At 42.2% G+C, this 19,827-nt stretch overlaps 1 protein-coding gene across 9 annotated transcripts in view; it reads left to right on the top strand.

Moving 5' to 3' along the window:
* ATXN1 (ataxin 1) overlaps nt 1-19,827 on the top strand; it is a 421,786-nt gene that overhangs the window by 97,865 nt on the left and 304,094 nt on the right. For all 9 annotated transcript variants that reach the window (XM_018038742.1, XM_018038750.1, XM_018038743.1 and 6 more), the window contains one exon: nt 15,599-15,724. The gene's annotated coding sequence lies outside the window, so the exon portion shown is untranslated. The remainder of the gene's footprint in view (nt 1-15,598; nt 15,725-19,827) is intronic.

Here is a 19,827-nt window from a genome sequence, read left to right as displayed (position 1 = left end):
GTTAATTTCTGCTGTACAGCAAAGTGACTCATATATATATTCCTTTTCAAAATCGTTTCAGCTCATATTCTTTTCCATTATGGTTTATCAAAGGATTGAGTATAGTTCTCTGTGCCATGGCAGCACCTCATTGTTCATCCACAGTTTGCATCTGGTGGTGGTAGTTTTAGTTGCTGAGTTATGTCTGACTCTTGCAACCCCATGGACTGTAGCCCGCCAGGCTCCTCTGTCCCTGGGATTTCCCATGAAAGAATACTGGAGTGGGTTGCCGTTTCTTTCTCCAGGGCATCTTCCTGACCCAGGGATTGAACCTGGGTCTCCTGCATAGCAGGTGGATTCTTTGCCTGCTGAACCACTGGGGAGCCCATAGTTCGCATCTGCTGATCCCAAACTTCCAATCCTCTCCCCCAGCCCTGCTTCCCCCTGGGCAACTGCAGATCTGTTCTTAATGTCTATGAGTCTGTTTCTGTTTCTTTGGTATATTTATTTATATCATATTTTAGAGTCCACATTTAAGTCATATCGTATGGTAGTTGTCTTTCTCTTTCTGACTGACTTCATTTAGTATGGTAATCTCTAGGTCCATCCATGTTGATGCAGATGACATTATTTCTTTTTTTTTATTTATATAAATTTATTTATTTTAATTGGAGGCTAATTACTTTACAATATTGTATTGGTTTTGTCATGCATCAACATGAATCTGCCACAGGTATACGCGTGTTCCCCATTCTGAACCCCCCTCCCAGCTACCTCCCCATACCATACCTCTGGGTCATCCCAGTGCACCAGCCCCAAGCATCCTGTATCATGCATCAAACCTAGACTGGCAACTCGTTTCACATATGATATTATACATATTTCAATGCCATTCTCCCAAATCATCCCACCCTCACTGTCTCCCAGAGTCCAAAGGCTGTTCTATACATCTCTGTCTCTTTTGCTAACTCATATACAGGGTTATCATTACCATCTTTCTAAATTCCATATATATGTGTTAGTATGCTGTATTGGTGTTTTCTTTCTGGCTTACTTCACTCTGTATAATAGGCTCCAGTTTCATCCACCTCATTAGAACTTATTCAAATGTATTGTTTTTAATGGCTGAGTAATACTCCATTGTGTATATATACCACAGCTTTCTTATTCATTCATCTGCTGATGGACATCTAGGTTGCTTCCATGTCCTGGCTATTATAAACAGTGCTGCGATGAACTTCTTTACGGCTGAGTAATATTCTGGTATGTGTGTGTATGTATAGGACATCCTTATCCGTTCATCTGTCAATGGACATTTAGATTGTTTCTAAATGGCTGTTGTAAATAGTGCTGCTGTAAATATAGGAGTGCATGTAACATTTGTGAATTTCTTAACATAGAGCAGTTGCTCAGTAAATGCGAACTTTACAAACAAATTGCCAGAGAATTTTCCTGGGACTTTGATTTTAAGAGTAGAAACTTAGGAGTTCAGAATTCCTATCCATCGAGTCTATAAGGCCTACCTTTGCTATGGTGTCGCCCCTGATACCTCTCGTGCATAAAATGGTTTCCTTTCTGAAGTCCCATGGTTCTTCTCTTATTCTCTTATTTTATTGCAAAGAGGTTGTACCATTTATACGTACTGTCTTCCCAGATGGAAACTAATTTCCCCAAGGCCATGACCCATCGTATCAAGTACTTTACACTCCAGATGAGCCCCTGGCAGACTCTCTTTCCAAAGCACTTATTCAGTACATTTGTTGGTGGAATGACTACAATTTAGACAATTATGGCACCATCTTACAACTTCTCAGATATTGTCTCTCACTTGTTTGGAAATTGAAAATGTTGCAATGACTTTTGTAAAAACAATTTGAGAATAGTTATTTACTTAGCTTTTTATGTTAATGATGTCACAATATCAAAAATTAGCTAGAGTAAATCTACTTTAACGAGGATGGTTTGTTATCTAGATGACATGTTCCACATGTAACATCCAAATGAACTATAACACTGAGTTGTTGGCAAGTGGTTGTGGTGAGCAGAAGCAGTCATTATACATTACTTGGTAAAATTCATATTCATATCTTGTCAGTTTATAGTGAGCCAGAGATTGAAAATAACAGTTGTTTCTGTTTTAGTAACTGCTTTTAAAAAATATCTCAAATCTTTTTATTTTCTTTAGTTTGACTGCTAGTAGTGTTTTTAATATGTGACCTTTCAAGAAGTAATGAAATGCATCAATGCAGCTTGGCAATGCATAACAGAGCATGCTTCTAGGATTATTTTTAATGATTAAAAGTCAAATTGAACTTAAAAAAAAAAAAAAACCTAAAATACAGATGAGCCAAGTAAACCCAGAAAGAAATCTATGAATGAAATGTGGGTTCCTGGCCCTTTGTATATTATCTAAGTCTATTTTCTCCAGATTTCTTCTTTCTTGCTCATTCGCCACGAAAGGGGAAAGGTGATGGGGATCTCAGAATATGTTTTATTGTTTTGTTTTGTTTTTTTCTTTTTGTTTTTGGTCCTAGGTCCCTCCGAGTTTGTCCCATTGGTGTATTTTTTGCATTGTCCTTTCTCTTCCCTGGTGGTTTGAAGAATGTACTGTAGTTGTCCGTGGTTTTTGGTTGGGGAGGTACAGCCATCAGACCTGAGTTTTCTAGAGGCAGCTTCGATGCTGATCTGGAAAGGTGAACGGTGGAACATGAGAACGGCTGGAAATCTCGATGGGAGAGTGGGAGAGCTGGGTGAGAGGAGGGGGCAAGCCTGGAGGGATGGAAAGGGAAGATTTCAGGTAGTGTAACCAGGAAGTAGAACAGTTAGAATTTGGTACAGCTCCTGAGAGTAATATGAGGGAAGGTGGAGGTGTGGATACTGGTTGTTCCCAGTTTGGGCAACTCAGTGATGTCAGGGACCAGAAGTAGCTGAGTGAATCTGTAGACATGATGGGCCCCCAGACTGTCAGCTGTCACCCAGCATTGTCTGCCTTCTCTCCTTCATAACCCTTTAGCTTACCCCTTCTTGATTGGAAACCATGGCTAATGGCACCTTCAGCTTCCGTTGGGTGGCCTTGGGTGTCAGTTGCTTAGAAGTGACATCAGGGGCGTGTGGGCTCCACTGATATAAATATAGAGGCGAAAGAGAAGTATTAGTCTAGAGCTGTCCCAGTGCCCAATATGAAAGGCAGGATAAAAATGTTTGCTAAACTAAAATTACTCACTTCAGATTTCAAGAGCCATGGGGGAAGTTTAGTATTTATCGGCTAGGAACATCAGCCCCTCACTTAGTAATGCCTGATTCAGAGAACTTTCTTTTGTGGTACAGCATACTGAGGAGCTTCTACCAAGATAGAAAAAGAGAACAGTGCTTCCTAAACTATAATTACTTCAACGTTGCCATAAGTAAATATTTTAAATATACAAAAATGGCAACATCAGGAAATATGAGTAAGAAGTCAAGCTGTGACACACCCTCTTGCCCCCACCTTTGTGGTTGTTGAAAATTTCCACCAAGAATGATATATGCAAAGAAGGTTAAGGTCAGGCTGTGAAGTTTCATAGCAAAGCCAGCATTTTCATGGCCTTTCATTTTACAAAATTAAAATCCAGTGATGTACCTTACAAATAGGAGTCCAGTATTTAAGTTAGGTAAGCTGTCATCGTAATTAGATACGAGCCGTTACAGTGGCTTTCCTTTCTTAACCTCTGTACAGAAGTTTGGTATGGCAACAAAGCAAAACAAAACAGAGCAAGACACAGTTCTGCTCCTAACTGTGTTGCTTGCAAATACACAAACCTTGAATTTAATTGGCTTCTCTGAGAGACAGAGGCATTTGGGAGGAGAAGGAAAAAATCTCATGAGTTGGACACAATATTGAAAGACTTTTGTTACTATTACTTGATATGATTGTGTCATTTTATACAAAGTGTGTAGCACGATGCTAAGAGGATGAACTGGATTCTTCTGTATCTTGTTGTCCTTGACCCACGGACTTCTAAATATTACTGAACTTCCCAAGTGGCACAGTGGTAAAGAATTTGCCTGCCAGTTCAGAAGTCACAGAAGACTTGGGTTCAGTCCCTGGGTGGGGAAGATCCCCTAGAGAAAGGAATCGCAATGCACTTCAGTATTCTTGCGTGGAGAGTCCCATGAACAGTGGAGCCTGGGGGGCTACAGTCCACGGGGTTGCAGAGTTGGACACGACTGAGCAGGCACAGACTTTAGTAATCTGTATCCTTTCTCTGGCAGTTATTCCCCAAATCATGAAACACTCTCATCACTTTCCTGCTGCAAAGTGAAGAGGTGCTCAGTGAGTTGGATATTTTAGCATTCATTGAAAAGCTCCATGGCAGATTGCTGCATTCATATTGGAAACAGAGACATATAGAACATTTCAGAGGGGTGTGGGGACTACCAGATATGGGTGTCATTAAGAATGGCCGGGAAAGAAAAAAAAAAAAAAGAATGGCCGGGCATTGAGAAAGGTCAGCACAACTGATCCATGGATTCTAAATTGTACTCCAAATCCATCTTTCTTTCTTTTTTTTTCTTGCCACGAGTTAGTATACATTATCTTTCTTTCTTCTAAAATCACTTCACATTAGGATGGAATCTCACAGATAAGCTGTCATGGATCTCCTCAGTGAATACCATAGATTGTACTATAGACTAATTACTCTCTTTCAAAATACCTAAAACTTCTGGTTGAGTGTACTGCTAATTGTGTTTAATCTTGGGACTGAAGGGAAAGATGTTTAAAAATAAAATTGTCATAAAAATACGTTTCTATGTTCTTCACTGTTCATCCAAGTGAGGAGAAATAGGAGCAAACATGGTATTTTGTGTTCTGCACCGTGGGAAGTGTTGTGAGAGATTCTCCAGAAAGTCTCAGGAACACTCACCATCTACTAATAGTTGTCAAAGACGTTGCTGTGGTTCAGTTGCTCAGTCGTGTCTGACTCTGCACCATTCCGTGGACTGCAGCATGCCAGGCGCTTCTCTCCTCCACCGTCTCATGGAGTTTGCTCAAGTTCATGTCCGTTGAGTTGGCTGACACTGTCTAACCATCTCATTCTCTGCTGTCCTCTTCTCCTTTTGCCTTCAGTCTTTCCCAGCATCAAGGTCTTTCCTAGTTAGTCAGCTCTTCATATCAAGTGGTCAAAGTATTGGAGCTTCAGCAATGAATATTTAAGGTTGATTTCTTTTAAGACTGACTAGTTAGATCTCCCTGCAGTCCAAGGGACTCTCAAGAGTCTCCTCTAGCACCACAGTTTGAAACCATCAATTCTTCAGCACTCAGCTTTCTTTATGGTCCAACTCGTACATCCATACATGACTACTGGAAAAACTACAGCTTTGACTATATGGACCTTTGTCAGCAAAGTGTTATCTCTACTGTTTAATACACTGTCTAGGTTTATCATAGCTTTTCTTCCAAGGAGCAAGTGTCTTCTAAGTTCATGGTTTCAGTCATTGTCCACAGTGATGTTGGAGCCCAATAAAATAAAATCTGTCACTGTTTCCTCTTTTTCCCCTTATATTTCCCATAAAGTGATGGGACCAGATGCCATGATCTTTGTTTTCTGAATGTTGAGGCTTAAGCCAGCTTTTTCACTCTCCTCTTTCACTTTCATCAGGAGGCTCTTTAGTTCCTCTTAACTTTCTGCCATAAGGGTGATATCTGCATATCTGAGGTTATTGCTATTTCTCCTCACAATCTTGATTCTAGCTTTTGATTCATCCAGCCTGGCATTTCACATGATGTACTCTGCATATAAGTTAAATAAGCAGGGTGACAATATACAGCCTTGTCGTACTTCTTTCCCGATTTTAAACAAGTCCATTGTTCCACGTCCAGTTCTAACTGTTGCGTCTTGACTTGCATACAGGTTTCTCAGGAGGCAGGTAAGGTGGTCTGGTATACCCATCTCTTTAGGAGTTCTCCACAGTTTGTTGTGATCCACACAGTCAGAGCTTCTAAATGTCAAAGGAAGAGACTCACACAAATGGAGCCATGTCACCCACCATCGGGCAGTACACAGGAGGTCCATACTGATGGGGGTCCCTGCCAGAGGCACTTTGAAAAAAGGAAGAGCTGGACTAATTCTGGAAGTGGAGATGTCTTGAGCTGGGCATTGGAAAATTATTAGGACTAATCTAGAAAGTTGGTATTCAGTATGTTTTGATTGATTCTGAATTAGCAGAAGAAAGGGTATTGATGTGCAAGAAATAATGGGCAGAGGTTATAGTGACCTGAACTAAGGGTTTAGAAAGCATTTGAAGAGAATAGTGCCATCTCCCTTGCCTTACTGGGGTGCCTTAGAGATGATGGGCATTTCACTGCCCTGTTTAATACATTTTAATTCCGGAGGAATGGAGAGGGAATAGAGCTGAGGGCACCTTGGGTCTTGCTCCCAGAACATCATTATGTTTGCCCTGTGCTCCAGCCTCATGACCTTTTAGGCATCAAAAGATTGGACTTCACAGCATCCTGCTTATCTGGCTTTTGAGTGAGATTTCATTTTCCATGGGGTGACCCTTCCACTTTGGGAGGCAAAAGAATCTTCCTGTTTTGTACATTTATTTGGGTGACCTCTGAGCTAATTCATTGAGCACCTCTTCACTTTGCAGTGGGAAAGTGATGAAAGTATTTCATGATTTGGGGGATAACTGCCAGCGAAAGAATCTGGATTACTGAAGTTTGTGCGTGTGTGCTCCGTCAGGTCTGACTTTTTGCGACCCCATGGAGCCACTAGACTCCTCTGGGGGATTTTCCAGGCAAGTATATTGGAGTGGGTTGCCATTCCCTCCTTTAGGGGATCTTCCCGATGCAGGGAACGAACCCAAGTCTCCTGTATTGCAGGCAGATTCTTTACTGCTGAGCCACCTGAGAAGTTCAGCAAATGATTAATTGGAAATGAAGAAGCATAGTGAGGACTGGAGAGACCCTTCGGTGTCAGACAGATACAGATAAAGGTTAAAGTCCTGAATCTGTCTCTCAGTTATTTAGCCCTTTGAGGATGTTATTTAGCCCCATTCAACTTCATTTCTTCATTTATTAAAAATAGGAAAAGGGAATATATGTATACATATAGCTGATTCTCAGTGCTACACAGCAGAAACTAACACAGCATTGTAAAGCAATTATACGCCAATTTAAAAAAAAAAACAAACAAGAAAAGAATAGGAAAGTGTCAGTCACCTAGGATGGTTGTCAGGCTTAAAGAGATAATTTCAAAGTTTAATACTGAAATATTAGCTATTATTACATGTGTACATTGACACCGAAAGATAACCAGTGTTGTTTAGTAGTTCTTTTTAGTTCTTAGAGAGGTAATGGTTTATAACTGCATAGTGCTAAGCTAAGTGTTAGTTGCTCAGTCGTGTCCAACTCTTTGTGACCCCATGGACTATAGCCCACCAGGCTTCTCTATCCTTGGAATTCTCCAGGCAAGAATACTGGAGTGGGTTGCTAGTCCCTGATAACTACATGGTTACTTCATTAACTGATTTCATGAAATAGGCCTCTCTGAGTCTCTTTCAGGGTACTTAAAAAGTTGATTGCTGTTGGTTAAAACAAATCCTTCCTAGATTTTTAAGGCCTAGGTTGGAAGAAAGTGTGTGCCGAAAGATTCTAAAGTGTACACTTTTCACAGATTCCTACCTGGGAGAATCCAAATAACCAAATGTTTTCTTCATAGTCAATCCTGTCCAACTGACCCCTCACGGTTTATGCCATGGCTGTGGATCAACAGACCTTGTTTAGGGTCACAGAATCCTAGGATAGGAAGGAAACAATGTTCTGTGCTTTGCTTCTGGGAGGGATCTTCAGAACTTAGTCAGCAGTTCTTAGTCTCCTTAGTCAGCAGTTCTTGCTTTGAGAAGCTCCAAGACCTTTTAGGGTGGGTGAGAGAGGTCTGCAGGGTCAAAACTATTTTATAATAGTACTGGGTATCCACTCCTGCTCTCTCACAGGTGTAGTTTTCCAGAGCTGCATGATGTATGATGATGTTGTATAGTGAACACTGCTCGAAAGTCTGTGTAAGTCAGTGAGCTAATTTTATTTCCCAGTGACCAGTGCATGGGGTTTCCCAGGTGGTGCTAGTGGTAAAGAATCTGCCTGTCAGTGCAGGAGATGCAGGAGACACAGGTTTGATCCCAGAGTCGGGAAGACTGACTGCCTGGAGTAGGAAATGGCAACCGACTCCAGTGTTCTTGCCTGGGAAATTCCATGGACAGAGGAGACTGGCGGGCTACAGTCCAGGGGGTTGCAAAGAACTGGACACGACTGAGTGATCAAGCAGGCACGCGTGTACTACCGGTGCATGGTGTTATAAAACCACACGTGGAAAAGGATCCATCAAAGTGCAAGACAAACCAATGGATTTTAATGGAACTGAGTACAAGGAGTTCACTGTAAGTTTCAGATTCTACTTTGCTACCACCCTTTAAGAAACTAGCCCTTGTTGAGTTTTGGTGTAACACTAAAGTAGCTTTTCACCAGTAGCTGAAAATGAAGGCTAGATTTTCTCCCTCTGTTTCAACCAACCAGCCTATCACAGCAACTTGAATTCAGAGACACTTTTGAGAATTTAACTGTTTTCGGTGAACCCAGACATGAAAGAGATTTGTGGAGCTGAAAATCAGTCTCACTCTTCTCACTGACTTTTTTGTTTTGAAAAAATACAGTTATTTCGCTGTTTTAGGCAAGATGTAGTGGGTACCTTGTTACTTAAGCTAAATGCATTAATGCAGATTTTAAAATTCAGTTTTCATTTTTAATATAAATGTCATTAAAGGTAATCTGTGTCATTAACAGTGCTTTGGGGTCCTCAGTATATTTTATGAGTGTAAAGAGGACTTGAGATCAAAATCTTTGAGAACCCCTGGCCTCGTGTATTGCTTACCAGGGCTGTATTCCTGTCATGCACGTAGACTGGTTGCCTATTCGAAAAAGTATTCTGTGGCCAATATATTTTGGACCAAGATGCATGCTTTGTCCCCTCTTAGAACTTTATCATACATATTAATGCACCGAAGTCCCTCAAGTGTGTTTCCCAAATTTTTTGCAATCTTTTTTTTCTTTTTTCTTTTTAGGATAACAGAATGTCCCACAATGAACTCTTATCAGCTCATTAGACCACACTGACTAATTATCATATAGGTTGCCATCTCCCCATTTTTCAAAAATAAAAAGCAGTTTTTCTCAGGTACTTTCCTTAAAATTCATGCTTTATTTAGAGGAAGGCCCAAGGAAATTCACCACCTTATCTCCTTGCCTCTCTTTTTAAAAGGAAAACTACTCATACTTCCTTGTATTAAACTATTTTGCTTATCATCTTTGAAGCTGTTTGGATCTTCTGTTTCCAAACTCATATGTTTTGAAACTATTTTAAACACTTCTTTGTGTTAATTGGTAGCATCTGTTCCCTGTGTCCTAAGACAAAGTAATCTCCCCACACAAATTGTCCAAACTGCAGATCAAGTCCCAGCAGCCTAGCAGTGAAGCTGTTACTACTGTTTGGTATTTTTAAATGGCAAAAGATACCTTTGGTGCTGTGTCTCATGCCCCTTTATAAAACACAGGCGCTTTTTGTGACAGATTTGTAAATGGCAATGGGTTTTGTTGTATTTCTTTTTTATGACACTTTCTTTCCAGCTCTTTGGCTCCCATTGGTGGTGGGCACAATCCTAAGAGTTTTAACAAAAGAAAGCATTCCACAGTGTGGATGAGGGGACACGCTACTGGCTGCAACTACATGGGTGTTTTCCTCCTGGAGAATAAGAGTGATGGATTAGCCCGCAGCAGCCCTTTGCGACAACAGTGACATTCTAAATTTGTGTTGAGGCAAACGTTCAGAGGTCACTTCTTTCTGTTACTGTATTTCACATGTCTGTGTCAGGGAAAGAATGGGAACGTCTTAATGTGTTACAATAATTAAAGGGACAACAGCCTTTGGATTTTATACAGTTCAAGAGCTATCGTTTTTAATATTCTGGTCTTGCCAGTTCCTACTTAAAAACTTAATATTGTTGGCATCCTTAGTGACTTGATGTTGCCAACTCAAAATTGATTTTCCCTTATTATTTAAGAAATTCAAGCAGAATTTACTATGACTACCTTATTGAGTATCTTGTTCTTTTCCTTACCACTTTAGTAGTTTGAGAGAGAACTCTTTACATGTTCAAAGGGACCACATTCAGTCTATAGGAATATTTTAGAGTGTTAGGAAACTGTACTGGAAATTCTTTGATAGTTAAATGAGCTAGTTAACCAGATTGAAATTAACCAGACTAAGGTTACTGTTCAGACAGCAAGAGGCTGCTTTTATCTCTTCTTCTGGTGGCTCAGATGGTAAAGCATCTGCAAAGTGGCAGACCTGGGTTCAATCCCCAGGTTGGGAAGATCCCCTGGCAGAGGGCATGGCAACCCACTCCAGTATTCTTGCCTGGAGAATCCCCACGGACAGAGGAGCCTGTAGGTTACAGTCCATGGGGTTGCAAAGAGTCGGACATGACTAAGTGACTAAGCGCAACATAGTTGGGATAGCAAAGACTGAACAATTGTAAAGCTATGTGGCAGCTTAAGAAATCTGATGAAAATGCGTATGGACCATTGCTTGTATGGACTAGGTGATGTTAGCACTTTTTGCAGTAGAAAGTCAGATTTCAGGTTTGTACTTTCATTGCAGAATAGGTTATTCTAGAGGAGTCTTGACATGTGGTCATTAAGAGCTGAAGCTCTGGAGTCAGATGACCTGGACTTGATTCTTGCCCAATCACATATGTGTGATGTTGGGCAAGTGATATAGCTTCTCTGTGACTCAGTGTCTCCAACTGTAATAAGTCATGTAAAATTTCAAGACAGTGCCTTGTGTATCATAACTGTATTAGTTATCTATTTCTGTGTAACAAATTACCCTAAAACTTGGTGGCTTAAAGTAGCAAAAACTTTCTATCTCATAATTCCATGAGTAAGAATCAGGGCACACCTTAGATGGGTGTCTCTGGCTGAAGGCCTCTCCTAAGGTTACAGTCAAGCCATTAGCCCAGGCTAATGTGAAGGATCAGCTACAGTCTCATCTGAAGGGTGGAGGCAGGCTGTGTGTGCCTGGGATCTGCTTCCAAGTTTACCCACACAGATGCCAGCAGGCCACGTGGGCCCCTGCACAGGATGGCTTCAACAGTCTGGCAGTTGGCTTCCCCCAGATTAAGTAATCCAGGAGAGAATGCAAGAGGGTACCCAAGATGGAAGCCACAGTCTTATAGCCTCAGCTTGGAAGTGACATTCCTTTAGCTCTGCCCCACTCTGTTTGCTGGAGTCTCTCACTATAGTCCACACTCAGGGGAGAGGATTATAATAAGGACGTGAATACCAAGGGGTAGGGTAGCTGGGCACCATCTTCTAGGACGCTGCCTGTAACAGTAACTCATGCTTTCACGTGTATCTTCTATCCTATCTACATGTCAGTGAATTCCAAACACTCACATCCAGGTGTCTACCTAATAGCTCACTAGAAGTCTAATAGGCATCTTAAGCTTAACACGGAAAAGTGGCCCTTCCTGACACCCACCTTTTCCAGTTTTTTCCATCTTGGTGAATGGCAACTCTGTTGTTAGAGATGACTGGGTCAAAAATTTGCAAAGATCCTTTACTCTTTTCTTTCTCTTCTACCACTTGTCGCCTTGACCTTCACCGTGTGTCCAGAATCTCACCAGTTCTCACAGCCTCCTCTTCCGATGTCATCACCTCGGTCCATGTATCGAGCGTCTCACCTGAACTTTTGCGGTTGCCTAAGCGGACTCTGTGTTTTCAGCTTTGCCTCCTTAGAATCTGTTCTTCAGACAACAGATAGAAAGATCCCTTAAAACATAAGGCAGATCATTATCCTGCTCATTTCAAAATTCTCTAGTGTCTTTCTATTTTAAGGTAAAAAGCCAAAGTCTTTACAGTGGCCTCCTAGGCCTTTTGTGATTGTAACATTATTCTTTTTGTGTGTTACTGCATAAAATGTTGTCAGGATGCATAATAAATACTGTATTAATCTATTTCTGGGTAAACACATCTTAATATGTTTATGTTATCTAGAATTTATTTTTTACCCTCTTTTCTCTTTTATTTTTGAAAAGTTATTTATTTTAATTGGAGGGTAATTGCTTGACAATATTGTGATGATTTTTGCCATACATCAACATGAATCTGCCACAGATATACATGGATCCCCCCATCCTGAACCTCCCTCCCATCTCCCTTCCCACGGCATCTCTCAGGTTGTCTCAGAGCACTGGCGTTGAGTGTCCTGCCTCAAACATCGAACTTGCACTGGTCATCTATTTTACGTACGGTAATATACATGTTTCAATGCTATTCTCTCAAATCGTCCCACCCTCGTCTTCTCCCACTGAGTCCAAACGTCTGTTCTTTACATCTGTGTTTCCTTTGCCGCCCTGCATGTAGGATTGTCGTTACCATCTTTCTATTTTGTGAATGGTGTAAGGGAGTGATCTGACTCTTCTCAAATGGAAAGCTAATCTCCCCAGCGCTATTGATAGACAAGAACACTCGTTCCCCACCAAGGGGTCATTCCACCATGAACCCATTACTCACCTTCTATGCAATCTGTGTCTCATTGTTGGAATTTAGGATTAAAATGAATCTTAATGGATCATATAAGATAAAATTGTGTTTGTGGAAATTTAATTTGATATGGTATACTCAATTGCATATAAAAACAACTTGAATTATCACTAGGAATTCATTATGAAGAGCCCTTACTTAGTTCCCTTTATTTGATAGATAAGGAACTAATTCTGCATAGGAGATTATGACTTAAATTTAAAAATAGGTTAAGCTGCAAAACTCGGACAAAAAAAACCAAAAAACAAAAAACCTCATGGCTTTTAGACCACTGCTTTTGAGTTATGTTGATATGCTATACTTTGTTGCTGCTGCTTATAACTGTTCAGAAAATTATCACAAAATGCTTATCAAATTTTAAAACCCTGCAAGGATATCATCTAGAGTGAAATCCCTGTTTCTGTAGCTAACTTTCAGTGCTCAGGCATATCAATGATTGCTCTAGGCCTCTGGTGTTCCTTTCGTCTTTCTGGACTTTTGGTCTTATCTCTATTTATAACTTCAACCGGCAAGCAAGAATGGGCAGGCAAAGGAGATTAAACTCAAGCCAGTTTGTTTTGTGGGTGATTAGCAGCACAGTATTCCTGCCTGGAGAATCCCAGGGACGAAGGAGCCTGGTGGACTGCTGTCTATGGGGTTGCACAGAGTCGGACACAACTGAAGCGACTTAGCAGCAGCACTGCTGAAAAGTTTTGCTGAAGGAGGAAAGTATATTACAATTCTTGCTTAAAAGGAGGTGTATAGAATTTTCAGTGGTTTCTTTTGATATAAATGGTTTCATGCTTGTTGCACTATGTGTAATTGAGGGTCAGCTATAAAACACAAAATGAATCACTTCCAAGTTCTTCACATCTACAGAGATAAGAATGGAAAATCTTGTCATTCAGATGAGTCCTTTTTTCTTTTCTCTCCTCTGCAAATAAACCTTACTCCTCTGAACACCTGGTTTTCGAAGCCAGAGATTAGCCCTGAGCTAATAATGGAGACATATCTCCTCTCCCAGATCACTTGGCTCTGCTTGGTGACAAGAATATTATCCAGAAATGAATTTCTTTATACAAAAATAAAACAGAAAAAGAGAAAGAATACCATGAGAAAATATTGTGCTTCTGGTAAATTTTTCAAACCAACACATTACATTGTATTCAATGACATTATTATGCCCATTAAGAGTCAGAGGGCATGAGTGATTAAACCCAGAATCTAGTCAAGGCACAAATTAACTTGCTGTGTGACTTTAAGAGGCTCTTCACCCTCTCTGGGCCAGCAGCTTTATTTGCAGAAGAATCTTGGACTAGATGACAAAGACACTTCTAGTTCTAAAATACCAGTACATAAAGCTGGTAACAAGAGAATTGCAGCAGTTTATTTTTAGTAAAAGAAGATTGATACCAGCCAGTAACTCTCAGTGGGCTTGCTTAAATCCTCCTCTCTTCCAAATTCTGTTTTTACCAAAACGGTAAACTGAAGACAGTTTGTCATGCTTTGAACTTCCTGGCTCATGTTGATTTGTATCAATATGTTACTGTTACACATTTGAGTGGGAGCTGAGTTACATTTCATGAAAACTGCTCAGACAACTAATAAAATCGTTACAACCTCACTTTCAGTGGGTATTGATAGCATCAAGAAAAATAAAAGAGGCTTGGCCATTTTCAGGCATTTGCTCTTCCAGCTAGACTGAAAATATAATGGCCTTGCACTCAACTCGCTTGTTTAAACATTAACCAAAGTGGCTTTCTCCTCCTCCTCAAAATGTTGAAGTGCCAACATGAATTTAACCGGCAGTCCACACCCCCCACCCAAGTCCTCTTAAAAAAACATGGAGTATTCTGTAAAGTAATAGCTTCAGAAGGCTTTCAAGGAATTGATTATTCACACAGCAGCCTCGTGAGGTGCAGAAAGTATATGCTGTCTCTTACAACTGGGTCAGGGCATGGTGAGCTCCTTGATTCAGGGCCTTTGGAGATTCATAGAGGGTTTCCAGTTACAAGTGGGGTGCAGTCACCATCGTTAGAGAATGGGGTGACAGCCTTCCAATGGGCTTTCAGAATAGATGCGGAAGAGCTCAGAAAAGGCTCAGAAAGGGTGCAGACATCTTTTGAGGATCGTTTCCAGGCTCTCAAATGGCCATTGTCAAAGAACAAACAGTGGGGAGGGGGGGTGGTTTGACTAAGCATCTGAAGAAGCTCGAACAGCACCCTGTGACCAGTGAGCCTTGGAAGCTCACAGCCCAGTGGAGAACTTTTCAGAGCGACTTGTCACACACAGTTCTAATGTGTGGGCTTTATCAGCTGCTCTGAGTGGGGGTTAAGAGGCATGCATATTTTACCCATTCATTATATATTCAGTGTGTGAAGTAAATGCCGCTTTCCAGCTTGGATGGAGAAGGTTATTTATCAAGATAGACCAAGTCAGAACGAAAGCCCATCAGTTACCTGTTTGGAGCGCAAAATGGAAAATGTCCTCTCTCTCACACTTTGCCATTTCTGTTCAATCCTAGTAATCCTTCGTCGAAAACTACTAATATTAGCTCCTTCAATTTGAGTCTTTCATGGGCAGAATCAGATGAATTTTAATTCAAAACATAACTTTCTCCACTTTCTGCCCTCGAGAACTGCACGTCAGTTATCTCTGTTTCAGCGTCACGAATTCTTCTTTAATTTCTTATTTCAGTTAGTAAACTTGAAATCTTGCAAGCACATTACCAGCGGTAAGTGTTCTAAGATGCAGCACCTATCTAATAGGGCCTTTGTTATCTTTTTTTTCTCCCCCACCACCCTCCCCATCACTGGCATTTCAAAGTACCGTATGGAGATCAGTTGTGTGATAGATTCATCCTGGTAATTAACATGCTTGTTTGAGGTTATAAAATATACATCTGAGAAAGCCCAGGGATTTCCCCCAAATATCAACGAACTGCTTGAAGTGGCATTTATTTTTCATTCTGACTTGGTGTTGTGTTTTGTTTTACTGCAGCAGTCTGGAGCAAAATGAAAGAGCTGATGTCGAGGCCTCCCAAGTAGTGCGGCTACAGACCATGAGCAAGAGAGAAGGAGGAGAGCTCAGCCTGCACGAACGATCCTGGAACGCACATGGTCTTGGGTAAGTCGGCTTGGCATCCATCAGCTGTAAATTTCATCCATCATCGTTGGTTTGGTGTCCCAGGACATCTTTTTCAAGTTCTCTACAACCCGAGCAACGGGATGTTGAGGAAATGTTGATCAAGTGCCGGAGAGCCGAAAGAATAATGACAGTGACTTAGCGCGTTCGTTTCTGAAATTTGCAGAAGGGTAGGATTTGACCGGAATCACTGGTGGTTAGGAAAGACCAGAAAGAACCGAACTAAACACATAGGCAACAGACTTCATCTTCCGTGTATTGCATTTCAGTGGAGAGAATATTGGGTTAATGACAGGCGAGACGGTGGATTTAGTCTAGTGGCACATTTGTTATCCTGTAAGTGACGTATTGGGATGAGCAAGGTGAGAGGCACTGCGAGTTTCCAGAGCCTATTCAACAGGATCTATTGTGAACCTTTTTAAAAAATATTTATGTATTTATTTGGCTCCACTGGGTCTTAGTTGCGGCACGTGGGGTCCTTGTTGTGTCTTGTAGCGTCTTGGGTTGGTTCAGTAGCTGTAGCACATGGACTTAGTTGCTCTAGCGGCATGTGGGATCTTAGTCCTCTCACCAGGGATCAAGTCTGAATCCCCTGCATGGAAGGTGGATTCTTAACCACTGAGCCCCCAGGGAAGTCCCTATTGTGAACCTTTTAACTAAACATGGTGTCCTGGAATGAGTCTTGGTTTGGGAGCGGGCGGGGCGGGGGTGGGGGCGTGGAATGCAAATGTGCCAAGCTATAAGTAAATAATAAATTCCAAACTCAACACCAAAATAATGTGGACTTCCAAGGAAGGCTTATCAGCCTGCTTCAATGTATTTCTTGGAAACAAAGGCCTCAGATGGAAGCCCAGTTCTGCTCACATATCTTGGTGACCTCGGACAACTTATCCACCCTCCTGGAATGAGTCACCTGTAAAAACACCACCGTCTTGAGGGTGTCCAGGGTGGCTTGCAAATGTGAAATTCCACATTTCACATGTGAAAGTTAATGTGAATGTGAAGTTAATGAAATAATTATACCTTTTGACTCTTGCTTCTCTGAATTTATGGGTGCCCTTGGCAAGTCATCATTGGCAGGGGGCTCACTGGACCAGCCGCTGTGAAGAAAAGGATGCAGGCACCTGGGGTTGCTCTTTCCTTCTGTTTGGTGACATAGCCCTTTGGACAAGCAGGCTTTGCAATGTCTGGCTCATAATTTATTCCCTTGCATCATTAAAAAAAACATGGCGTAGTGCTCTATGAATATAACATTAGAATAAACGAGATAGGTTGCTTTTGAATTCTTATCCTCTAGTTTTCTCTTGGGGATCTAACTTCTTTCTCTGTGCTCACTGTCACTGTGTCATGGGTTTTCTGCCAGCCCTTTAACCCCGCAGAGCCCCAAACTTTGTTTCATGTTGAATGGAATTTATGATTTCTCTTTCTTACTCGGTATCCCTTATTCTGAAGCAGAGCTGTGAATGACACGTTAAATGATGTTGACATGTCACTCTTGTTAGCGGCTGGCTGGCTGTCAGCCTCAGAGTGGTGCATTATTTGGGTTTCATAACAGCATTTTTTTTTTCTCTTACAAATGTTACATTACGAAGTGCAGGAAACCACACAAATGTGGCAGAATGAAAAAATGCAAACACAGTGTTATCTGGAGATGCCAGTTTTATGATTTTCCTGGTGACCGTCTCCTCCCTGCAGTCGACGTACAAAGCCTCTCTACCTGTTCAGTGGTGGCCTTGTAACGCCGTCTTCATTTTCTGTTATGCCTTGTGCTGCTGAACGGAGAGGTTGAGTTAAGATGATTGCATGGGGCTGTCTCTTTCTATCGAAGTCCTTCCTGACCACCAAGCCTGGCTCACACTGACAACGTCTGCCCTGAATCCTCAGGACCTAACGACTGGCTTCTCCTTATGAACTCCTGTACCAGTGACAGCCTGCATCTTAAAAAAAAAAAAAAAAAAAATTCTTGGCTGTGCACCACTCTGGATTGTAGACTTGAGGACAGGAATCAGGTCATAGCCCAGTGGTTCTCAAAGGTGGTCCAAGCCCCAGCACCACCCCCAGCTGGGACGTGTGTATTAAAGCTGCAGATTTAGCAACACAGGGCTCGATGAGTCACAATTTCTGAGGGTGCTTAGCCCAGGAAACTCCTTGCAGAGAGCTCTTCCGCACTGAGGTGTGCGAGTAACTCTCTGAGGCTACTTCTTCATCCTCCTCTTGGTCTCCTTGCCCGCAGCAGGGGGTCCAGATCCGAGCACATCTTAATGTGCCCAGGAAATACTTCCTTGTTGATCTGAGCAGTGTCAAACCATGAGGGTTACAATCGCTCTTCTATCTCCTGACCTTATCAGGATGTGGAGTCAGCGTATTCTCTGAACCCCTGAGAAACCCCTTTGTGTCTAAATGTGTGAAATGTTCCCCTAGGTCAGCGGCTCCTTTAGAAACCTTCTGGTTATGTCTCTTGCTGTGTTACCATTGACTCTTGACTGTTCCCTGGTGATGGCAGGAACCCTAACCCCACATCTAGCAGAGCAGAAACATTAGCTGTGGGTGCAGGACTCGATGGAGCCGACAGGATGGGAGAAGGATGGGAGGATGGCACGGTGCTGTGGTGACTTGGATGCTGTCTCCTTGGCTCCCAGAGCCTCCTCTGCTGCCTGTGGCCATTCGTTTTAATGCTGTTACTTTCAGCTGTTAGGCTCGCAGGTTGTCCGTTTGGGTGGCAGGAGAGCGGTCCCATTGCTGGAAGGGAAAAAGCTGAGCTGCAGTGGACACATGTCAAAGCCCCCGCAATGGTGGTGGCAGATTCAGGATCTGACTCTGACATTGACAGATGGCGATGGTGGCGCTTGGCCCTCTTCTTCCCTCTTCCACATGCAGCCCGGCCTTGGATGATCCAGAGATGTGGTGTTTGCTTCTGGTGCGTCTCCCGAAGGGCTTTGCTGGAGGATCCACAACCGGCAGAGCACCTGATAGCTAGTTCAAGTCAGAAACTAAACTGAAGAACTCGCAGAAGCCTGGCTGGCCTAGGAGGGAACAAGTAAGGGGAATCAGGAAGTGTATTAGCTGCCGGGATAACCACTACTGCAGGCACCAAACACTTTCTGCAGCCTTTCTTCTGACTCTTGCTTTGTCTCAGTTTTTCTTAGCACAGTTGCGCCAAAGTGAAATTAAGCTTGTGTTAAGAGCACATTGGAGCCTTTTCCATGCGACAGGAAAGCATCTTCTGCTGGGTCTCCACCTAACCTCAGAGCTGGGGGTTTGGTAAGCAGAGAGTGGACCAGAGTGGATGGGGCTTTTTCTCAGATTCTCAGCTAAGGGAAGGAAAGAAATGCATGGGTTTCCAAAGCGGTGTTAAGGGCAAAAGAGGCTTTTTAATATGTGCTTCGTGGAGACCTGACTTGATTTTCCTCTGTGTGACTTCTTCCAGATAAAAGTTACTGATATAAGCATCTTCAAGCCTTTGTTAAAGGCTTTAAGCAATAACCAGGGAGAAAATTAAAGAAATGATAAAGTGTGATTTTCACAAAATACCAGGTGCTGGCATCGCTGTTTGGGAAGTCTTTAGCGGTGCCTGGAATATTTCCTTTTAAGTAGCTGTCCACAGTTTGAAAAGAGAAAAAACTGCTTTTAAAAGAGATCTGTCTAGTTAGAAACTATGTCACTTGTGCTCTTTAGCACAAGGTAGCCTTGAGAATTGCAGGGGTTCCGAATGGCCACGTAGGCCCTGCTTCTGGAAGGCAAATGGAAGAAAAGAGCAAGCTCAGCAGCCTCCTTGAAGACCATGGTCGGAGAGCTCTCCGAACACATTCTAGTTCAGAGGAGTTAGTTACCTTCAGCGTCGCTGAGCCGCTGGGCGGTAAAGCAGCACCAAGCATGCCTTCGGTGAGATGTGTTACAGCTCGCTCTTCTCCTGATACCATCATGGGCTAATAATTACATCAGCCCTTCAGAGCAGCTGTGTGGTTTGGTCTAACTGTGAGTGAAACCACACCAGTTCAGGAAACGCAGTGAATTGTCTTGTAATAGGCATCATCAAAGCCCATGTTGATTGCCATGGAAGGTACCCTTCCTTGGTAACAGTTTGA

Source organism: Capra hircus, chromosome 23, assembly GCF_001704415.2.
Source record: "Capra hircus breed San Clemente chromosome 23, ASM170441v1, whole genome shotgun sequence".
Classification (NCBI taxonomy): Eukaryota; Metazoa; Chordata; class Mammalia; order Artiodactyla; family Bovidae; genus Capra; species Capra hircus.
Note: the sequence above shows the minus strand (reverse complement) of the source record. Positions and strands in the feature narration are given on the sequence as shown.